We start from the raw sequence: 9,274 nt of genomic DNA on the forward strand, positions 1-9,274 counted from the left end.
AGAGGTACCCAAATCGCCATTTTTCTTGTAGATCTCTTCCATTGGTTGAGTTTTAGGGTTTTTCTTGGAATATCAAGTTGGTATGATGAGCCATGGGCTAGATCTGAAGTTATAACTTTAGATCTGGACCCTCTTTGAATTCTAGAAACATAAAGTTACAATTTTGATCATGATTGAGGCCCCTCTTGAGCATGAACCCCCATTAAGAGCTTAGATTTGGCATTTGGAGCCTTTAAAGCCATGCATGCACGTAAAGTTTGCAACTTTACGTGGTAAACATGCCTTAGAAGCTTGGATATGTGAGTTGGAGTCGCTGCATGGATCTAAGTAGGTCTGTATGGAAAAAGGAATGAATGGACTCAGCGAGTCGCAAGGTTGACTCGGCGAGTCACATGAAGATGTTCGTGAACTCGAAGAGTTGGATGAACAACTCGGCGAGTCCGATGAAAATTGCCATAAACTCGACGAGTTGAAGAACAACTCGGCGAGTCGGATGAATTTTCTCCAGGATATGTATACGTGTGTATCCATCGAGTTGCAAGGAGGAAACTCGACGGGTGGTCTTAAAGTTTGATCGAGAATCGAAGGAACTCGACGAGTCACCCCGATGACTCGGCGAGTTGGAAAGTGCTTCAAGGAACTCGACGAGTAGCCGAGGGTACTCGGCGAGTTAAGGTCAACATGGACTGTTGACCTTGACTAAGGACTTTGACTTTGACCATGGGTTTACTAGTGGGTTATGGAGTACCTTATAAGGTTAAGGACTTATGAGTATATTGTATTATGGTAATAGGTGGTGGAGCCTGTGTCAAGTGACCCGAGAGTTAGAGTTTATCTTCCGAGTCGACATCTGCAAGGTGAGTTATCCTCACTATATCGATAGGGTCTACGACACCAAGGCCGACCCATTTAGTTTTTATTGTTATGGTATGCTACATGTGGTTATGATCTGTTAGATCGGAATCAGGGTAGACAATATGTTATGCTCTTATGATCCGTGGGGATTGGTATGATAGTGACCTACTAGGTCGATACTCTAGTTACAGGAGAATTCTATGATTGATGATCAGTGAGATAGATATGTTTGATGTTGTATATGCCAGTATATGATAGTTATGCGCACATGGTTATTTTCTTGTTGGTTGGGTTGAGGCGGTCCTGCTTTGTGCTGAAGGCCAACATACCCTATGAGCGGTCCGGGGAGACTGTAGGCCCACATGGCGGACCAGTCATGCCGAAGGCTCGGGATAGATCCAGACAGACTCTAGGCCCAATAGCGCGGTCCAATCAGGCCGATGGTCCAGTATGCATGATTGATTGATTATTACTGATATGGTATTGTCAATGTGGTATTGGTATTTTGGGGGTAGCTCACTAAGCCCTCGGGCTTACAGTTTTCAGTTTATTGTTTCAGGTACTTCAGGAGATCATGGCAAGGCGAAGACGTGACCGTACCGCTCCTCATCCTTATGTTATGATTTCGGGACACTCTGATGGATATTGATTTGAAAACATTTTTGTAAACAAATGTTGTTTGATTTTATTTATGATTGAAAAAATTTAAATTTGACGTAAAATTTATGGATGTTACAAGTTGGTATCAGAGCCTTGGTTTGAGCGAATTAGAGGAACACTCGTGTGAATCCAATCTCAAATCAAGGCGATTTTCAGAAAGTAATTTTTTTAAATGGTTTTCAAAATAAAGGATGGAGGATGTAGAGGGTACGTGTAACGACCCAGTTTTCACGTCCAAAAATTTCGTTTTTAAAACATTACTTTAGAAAACGTTAATAAATAAAAACATTGTTTTATAAAACTACATCACAACATAAACCATGTTCAAAAGTCAAGTCATACAACCAGTCGAAACATCAGAGTATAAATCCCAGAGAAATCTAATAAATGCGGAAACCAGTGTGTGTGCATGATGTGTCGCTACCGTGCCAGCTCCTTCCCCTTCGATGAAGAGGTACCTGAAACCAAAACTGTAAACTGTAAGCACAAAGCTTAGTGAGTTCCCCCATCGTACCACATACCATACAATACATGTCATACATACTTCCAGGCTATTCTGGGGTGCCTGACTACCCGGTACGGCCATTCTGGGGTGCCGACTACCTGTGCGGCCATTCTGGGGTGTCGTCCTACCCGTGTCAAGCCATTCTGGGGTGCTGACCTACCCATGTCGAGCTATTATGGGGTGCTGACTACCCTTCGGTCCTAACAACCGAACCTCGGGGACTATTTCACCCTCTACTACTACCATCACATATATCATAACACAAACGTAATATCAGACAAATCTGGGGTCTCTGACTACCCTTCGGTCCTAACAACCGAACTCTACTACTATCACATACAACATATCATGCCAACATATAACATATCAGGTAGTAGCAAACCTAGATGATATCACAAAGACAATCATCTAACATACAACTCCTACTGGTGGGCCGACATTGTGGCCTTAGACCCACCGCTACTGGAAGGTAACTCACCTCGGAGTAGCTGCTGATCTTCGTGGGAATAGTCTGACTGCTGCTGCTGCTCCGAAAATCCTCCGGCTGAATTCCCACCAAACACTTAGTCAAAAACTGCTAACTGACCTTTGGGTAAAATGACCATTTTACCCCTGATCATGCCCTAAGTCAAAGTCAGAGTCAACTTCCAGTTGACCCGACTCGCCGAGTTGGCTCGCCAACTCACCGAGACCATGCCCAAACGACTGACCTGAATTATGTTTCTACTCGTCGAGTTAGGCGTCAACTCGACGAGTTCTCCTTCCAAACTGATGTTCAAGTCCTTCATCCTACTCGCCGAGTTGTATGAACAACTCGCCGAGTTCAGCTTCATCCGATGAACAAGTTATACTGTGACTCGCCGAGTTGTATGAACAACTCGCCGAGTCTGATCTTGATCTAAGGAGATTGCCTTGAACTCGCCGAGTCTGGGCATCGACTCGTCGAGTTCCATTATGGGTGAGTTTTAGCTTCCAACTCACCGAGTCCACATTGGACTCACTACACAACTCGACACAGCAAAAAGGGGACAATCTCGGAGACTCGCGACTAGACTCGCCGAGTCAGATGAGCGACTCGTCGAGTCCGCTCCATGCAAGAGCCATAAACACGATTTTGCTCGAATCCAATCCATGCCATTCGTAGATCTGGGCTCCTAGAGCATGAATAACACGTAAAGTTTCCAACTTTACGTGTAAATATCCATCTATGGGGTTTTTAGGGTTCAAAATGCACCAAAAGAGTAGATCTAAGGTTTTCATGCAATATGGGTTCATAAAGGTAGTAGATCTGAGCTCCTGGAGCTCAACCATGCTTGGATCTAGAGGCCAATCAACTTATTTCGAAATATAATGCACATACAAGCTTGGAAAATGAGTCATAAAGGACTTTAATGGGGCCATAAGCATGAAGACAAGGGGGAAAACGAGCCATACCTTAGTGAACACTCTGAAATAGCTCACAAGTGCTTGACCTCTTCTTCTTCTTGATCTAATTTCCTACTCACTCCAATCTTCAAGAGCACACACCAAATGGCTTCAAATCCACAAAACAAGGCTTAGAACGAGGTGTATGGCTTTGAGGGTGAATGGGGGCTGGCTTGGGGGCGGAAAGGGGGATTAAATAGGGTGCAAACCCCTGAAACTTAGGGTTTCATCCAACAGCGGTGACTCGCCGAGTCCAGGATATGGACTCGCCAAGTCGCCAATTTAAACGTGTCCCGGGTCCCGTCCCTACTCGGCGAGTCGGACCTATGACTCGCCGAGTCCAAGGCTTAAAATGGAAAATACTCAATTAAGATTTACATACCAGGAACCAGGTGCTACAGTACGATCAACCAGAGTCTATAAGTAAACCCCAAAATACCATACAGTTATGTGATATTCTGATACGTTAGAACAACATGCTAGTGCTAGGATAGGGATCTTCGGGAATCGTATGATAGATTTGCCTGATTATATGATGCCTATTAGCCTAGGCTTTCTTGTATGTGGAATTGACATCATAACCGTAGATGTTTAGTGTATGCATCACAGCTGTGCATAATAAAGACCTTAAAGCCTAAGAATGTTGATTCGGCCTTCATGTAGGATTGGATATTCGAAATTCTATTGGGTCCAGCGTTATGTGCAGCTAGCATGCACTAGCAATGCAGTGGATGATGGAAGTTTTGAGGGATGTATGAGTCATGAGAAGTGGTGAGATTAGATGCGAGATAGTTGATGTTCCTCTAGAAGTGAGGGTTGAACGCATTTCTATGTTGATGATATTGTTAGAGCGTTGTGGTGATACTTGAGACAAATATGGGTAGGTGTGGAAGGTAGTATGGGCCTATACTACTGAAAGCACAAGACCCATACACGTAGCAAGGAAATCACAACCCCTAGGGTTTGTGGGTTTTGGTCTCCCGATATTATGCTATTTATCTGATGACTTGTATATATATTTCAGTATGGTGGTGATGAGACGTGTTGCTTCTGGATCTGGATCAGGATCAGGATCGAGGTCAGGAGACGGAGAGTTGGAGGTGACGGTAGCACCTGATCCCGTGGTACAGATAGGGACCGAGGAGTTGGATGCCAGGATCCGGGAGATTATGCACGATGAGATTGTTGTTGCGTTCCGAGTGCAACTGCCAGAGATGTTTGGGTCGATTAAGACCGCGATGGTGGAGTGCTTTGATGAGCGATATGCAGCTCTAGCAAAGACAGCTACCGCTGTAACTGTGGCAGGGGTTGGAGGAGGAGCCAGCAGGGCTTTCCAGTACCGAGACTTCGATAATACGAAGCCCCCGACGTTTGATGGTACATAGGATGCGATTAGGGATATAAGGTGGTTATCTGATGTGGAGTGTTGTTTCTTCACGTGTTCATGTCCTGCTGACCAGAAGGTCAGGTGTGCCCTGAACCTGCTGAGGCTTGGGGCAAAGGACTTGTAACAACCCGTCATTTCAAGTCATCAAAGATCGAGTCTTGTAACCTCTTTGAGAAAGGAATTAGAATATCATCAAAAAAATGAAGTATTCAAAAGCTCTGTTTGGAGTACGCTATGTGGTAGGTATCGTCTTAAGGTTTCCAAACATATAAATAACACAAAAATCCGAGTTATAACGAAGAAGTTATGACCATTCTAAGTTTTTCGACAAAAACCGGCAATGCGAAGTTACGTAAAACCGCAAAGTTTCAATAAAACACTTTTTGACCTTAGGTGTCTAAATGAAAGTCATAGATATCGCTAAACTACAAACGTGCATAAAAAGAACGCCCCAATCAGACATCGTATGAAAAAGTTATGAATTTTTAAAGAAATTCCTTAATCACGTCATTTTAATAAATAAATAATAAAAATAATTTCGGAATTTGCCGACGGAATCTAAACGAAAGTTGTAGATCTTAGTCTCACCTACGCGTGGATATAAAGAACGTCGAAAACGGAGTTCGTATAAAGGAGATATGAATTTTTGAAGTTTGATAAATAACTAATATATATTTTTATTCAAAAATTCGGTATTATCCGAAGCCTGAGTCACGCGAGTACGCCCAGCGTACTCGAGGCCACGGCCTCGGATCGTCCACGTCGCCCCTATGCGAGCCTCCCCCCCCCCTCCGTCCCGTCCGAAGTGCGAGGCAGTCGAGGACTCGGTCACGCGTGACGTACGCGTACGCCCCGCGTACCGAGGCGGTTCCAACCCCCTATAAAAGGGATGCGAGGGTTCCCGGAAAAATTGCTCATTCTCTCTCTCTCTTTTCTTGCTTTTTGCCTCGTTTTCCGTGCTCGCACTACCCCGAAGCCCTGGTCATTTTGTGCATGTCCCGAAGGTCGATTTTACTCCCGAGAAATCCCGAGAATCCCGAGGAAAATCCATTTCCCGAGACGAAACTCTACCCGGTTTTCCATCTTGCTATCTTCAAACTTTCAAGTGAGTTCATACCCCTTTCAAACACACTTTAAATACATTTTAAATGCTTTTATACTCTTTTAGGGGGGAATACAAGTAAACATACGGTTATTATCGTGTATTTTATAAAGTTTCAATTCGCTTGTTTTACCGAATAAATCACTTGGAACTCATTACTATTATGGAAAACTCTTGTCATACTTTGTGTGCATTAGACTTATGCAAAGTATATAATGATTTCAAAGTACTTTTCATTGTTAAGTCGTTTTATACATTCTAAAAACTTATGATTTATGCTTTGTCAAACATTGTGAAATAGGATAAACTTTGCATACAAAAACGATCACTTTAATACAAGCTTAGTTGAGAATCCATGAGACGTGTATATCTTCAAACGTTACTTTTCTTTATTAGAAAGTAATGCTGCAAGTCCTGTCTATAACCAGAGTCTCCCGTTCGGAGAACGTGTCAAATGTGTATAGATCTATACGGGAAGTCATGATCCCGCGCCCTGACTGTTAGCTACAGTCCGTCCTTTGGGGTGACAGTTGTCATAACACTGCGACGCCTGAAGAACGTCGTTACAGGCATATTATGTTTAGTATGGTTATAAAACTCATCGAATATACAATTATTATGGTATTATGCTTTTATGAACGAGTAACTGTTAAAACTATTCTTCATCTAACAAATGCGATCTTCGTATAGCTTTATTATATAAAACTATGACACAACTTTTAAGAACGTCGTTTTCTTGCAACTTTCGGTCTTAGAGACTGCCAGTCATGTTAGGAAAATAAGGGTTTTTCCTGTATACAAACCAAACAACTAATAGGAAGATAAGGGATTTTCCTGGTGCAATTATTTACAACTTATAACACGAACATTCATATGCATTTATACTTTTATAGGAATTGGAAAACACAACAACTCATATCACAACCATTAGGGAAAATATGGGATTTTCTGGATCTAATACATTCATTTTCAACACAACGAGTCATAACTCTTTACATATGAAATACTGAGTTTTCTGGAAAACATACACCCATTTTGGAATGGCATTCAATTTTTTTTAAACCACTTATGAACTCACCAACTTAATTGTTGACACTTTCTCTTTGAAATAACTTGTATTCTCAGGGAACCGCTAAGCAGGTTTGGAAATCAACTTTTGTGATTAACGCGCTGGCGTTAATTACTTCTTTTGAAAGATGTTTATGTATTTATCTTTTGAACATGTAATGAATACAATTATGTAAACATCTTGGAAACTTTAAATATATATATATGGTGGTGTGTACTTTCCTTTCTATGAACTGTTATGATACTGAATATGACGTCCTCCGCCCCCGAACGTTTCCGCCGTTCTGGTTTGGGGGTGTGACAGGACTGGTGGAGGCTGATGATTGGGTCGTATACTGATGATCAGCGGGTTGCTGTTACGTGGGAGCAGTTCCTGGATATGTTTCGCACCCGCTACGTTCCACACGTTGAGTGGGAGCGGCTTGTTCAGGAGTTTTTGACATTGAGGTAGGATGGGGAGTCTGTGATGGAGATTACCCGTATGTTCACGGAGAGGGCTATGTTTTTCCCAGAGTTTGCTTCAGAGCAGTCTCATATGACTCGTTATCTGAGTATGCTCACGACTGATATTCGGCAGTTTGTGTCTACACAACGATGTGATACCCTCCTGGATCTTCAAGAAGCCGCGAGGCGACAGGAGTTGGAGATAGAGTTGCAGCTTAAGGAGTAGCGTCAGGCACCGACATAGTCTTAACCGGCGCCTAAGCGGTCTAAGACCGTTGATACACGGTCTAGGGGTCATCAGAGCCGCACTTGTGGAAAGTGTGGCAGGGTTCATTCGGGGTTTTTAGAGCAGGAGGTGGGTGTCACAAATGTGGCAAGGAGGGGCACTATGCCAGGGACTGCCGTCAGTTTGCCCCTCCAGCAGATATGAGGATTTGTTACAATTGTCATCAGGTTGGTCATGTGAAGACCAAATGCCCGCAACTCACCACCAAGTCGGCGCAGGGTTCCACGCCAACTACTATGAGGATTGGAAATGGGAGGCCAGTAGAGGTGGAGCCTCCGAAGGCTTAGGGTCGCGCCTTCCAGCTCACGGCCAATGAGGCCAAGGCAGCACCGGATGTGGTTGCTGGTATGTTTCTATATTTCCATTTAAGTTATTATATCTGTAATATGCTTATTGGTTGTACCTGTGTTTAGGTACGTTTTAGTAAATTCTTTTCCTGCTTTGGTATTATTTGACTCGAGAGCGAGTCGGTCGTTTGTATCTCAGACCTTCTCTAGGAGGTTTAGTGTGCCGATAAATGATCTTGAGTGTCCGTTGCGAGTTTTGATCGCCAACGAGCATAGGGTTTCTTCTTCTTCGTTCTACCGAGGATGCGAGTTGGAGATTTTCGGGGTATCCTTCCCGATAGATTTGATTCCTATCCCCATGGGGGAAGTGTGCGTGATTGTAGGGATAGATTGGCTTAGCCGTTTTGGGGCCATGATCGAATTTGAGGGGCAGTGGGTGGTGGTTCGAACCCCAAGTAGGGGAGAACTTGTAGTATAGGGTGAGGGCACCAGGCTGGGATCATGTTTTTGTTCGGTAGCCAGGGCTCGACAGTATATTCAGCACGATGTGCTGGTTATTTAGCGTATGTGGTAGATACGCGGGTTAGGGAGCAGCCCTCAGTTTTAGAGGTTCCCGTGATTAGTGGGTTTGCTGACGTGTTTCCGGAGGAGTTACCTGGAGTGCCTCCGGAGAGGCAGGTTGAGTTCAGGATTGATCTAGTGTCGGGTGCGGCCCCTATCACTAAGGCGCCGTACCGACTGGCACCGCCAGAGATGCAGGAGTTGTCATTTCAGTTACAGGAACTGTTGGGTAAGCAATTTATTTTTCCGAGTAGTTCACCCTGGGGAGCATCGATCCTTTTCGTTAGGAAGAACGACGGTTCGCACAAGATGTGCATTGACTATAGGGAGTTGAACAAGTTAACGGTGAAGAACCGTTATCCGCTCCCGAGGATAAATGATCTTTTCGATCAGCTGCAGGGTGCATCTTGGTTTATCCTGCCGAAGATGGAGGAGGATCTACATTTGATTCAACTCTGATTCAACTCAGTGATGTCAAATCCATCGGCGACCTGTGCTTCTCCATCTACCTTATGCTTCCTCCACTATTCCCTCAAACTCTAGTGGCGACTATAGACCATCAAGCAAGTTTCCGATATCGACAACTTTAGATCTAGATCTGTGGAAATCGAAACATCCATTTTTTTCCTTTTTCGTTTTCAACTATAAAGGGGATGGTGAGGGGCTCATCGGAAAAACGACAATGGGGACTACG

This window comes from Lactuca saligna, chromosome 2 (genome assembly GCF_052625555.1).
Source record: "Lactuca saligna cultivar CGN05327 chromosome 2, ASM5262555v1, whole genome shotgun sequence".
Classification (NCBI taxonomy): domain Eukaryota; kingdom Viridiplantae; phylum Streptophyta; class Magnoliopsida; order Asterales; family Asteraceae; genus Lactuca; species Lactuca saligna.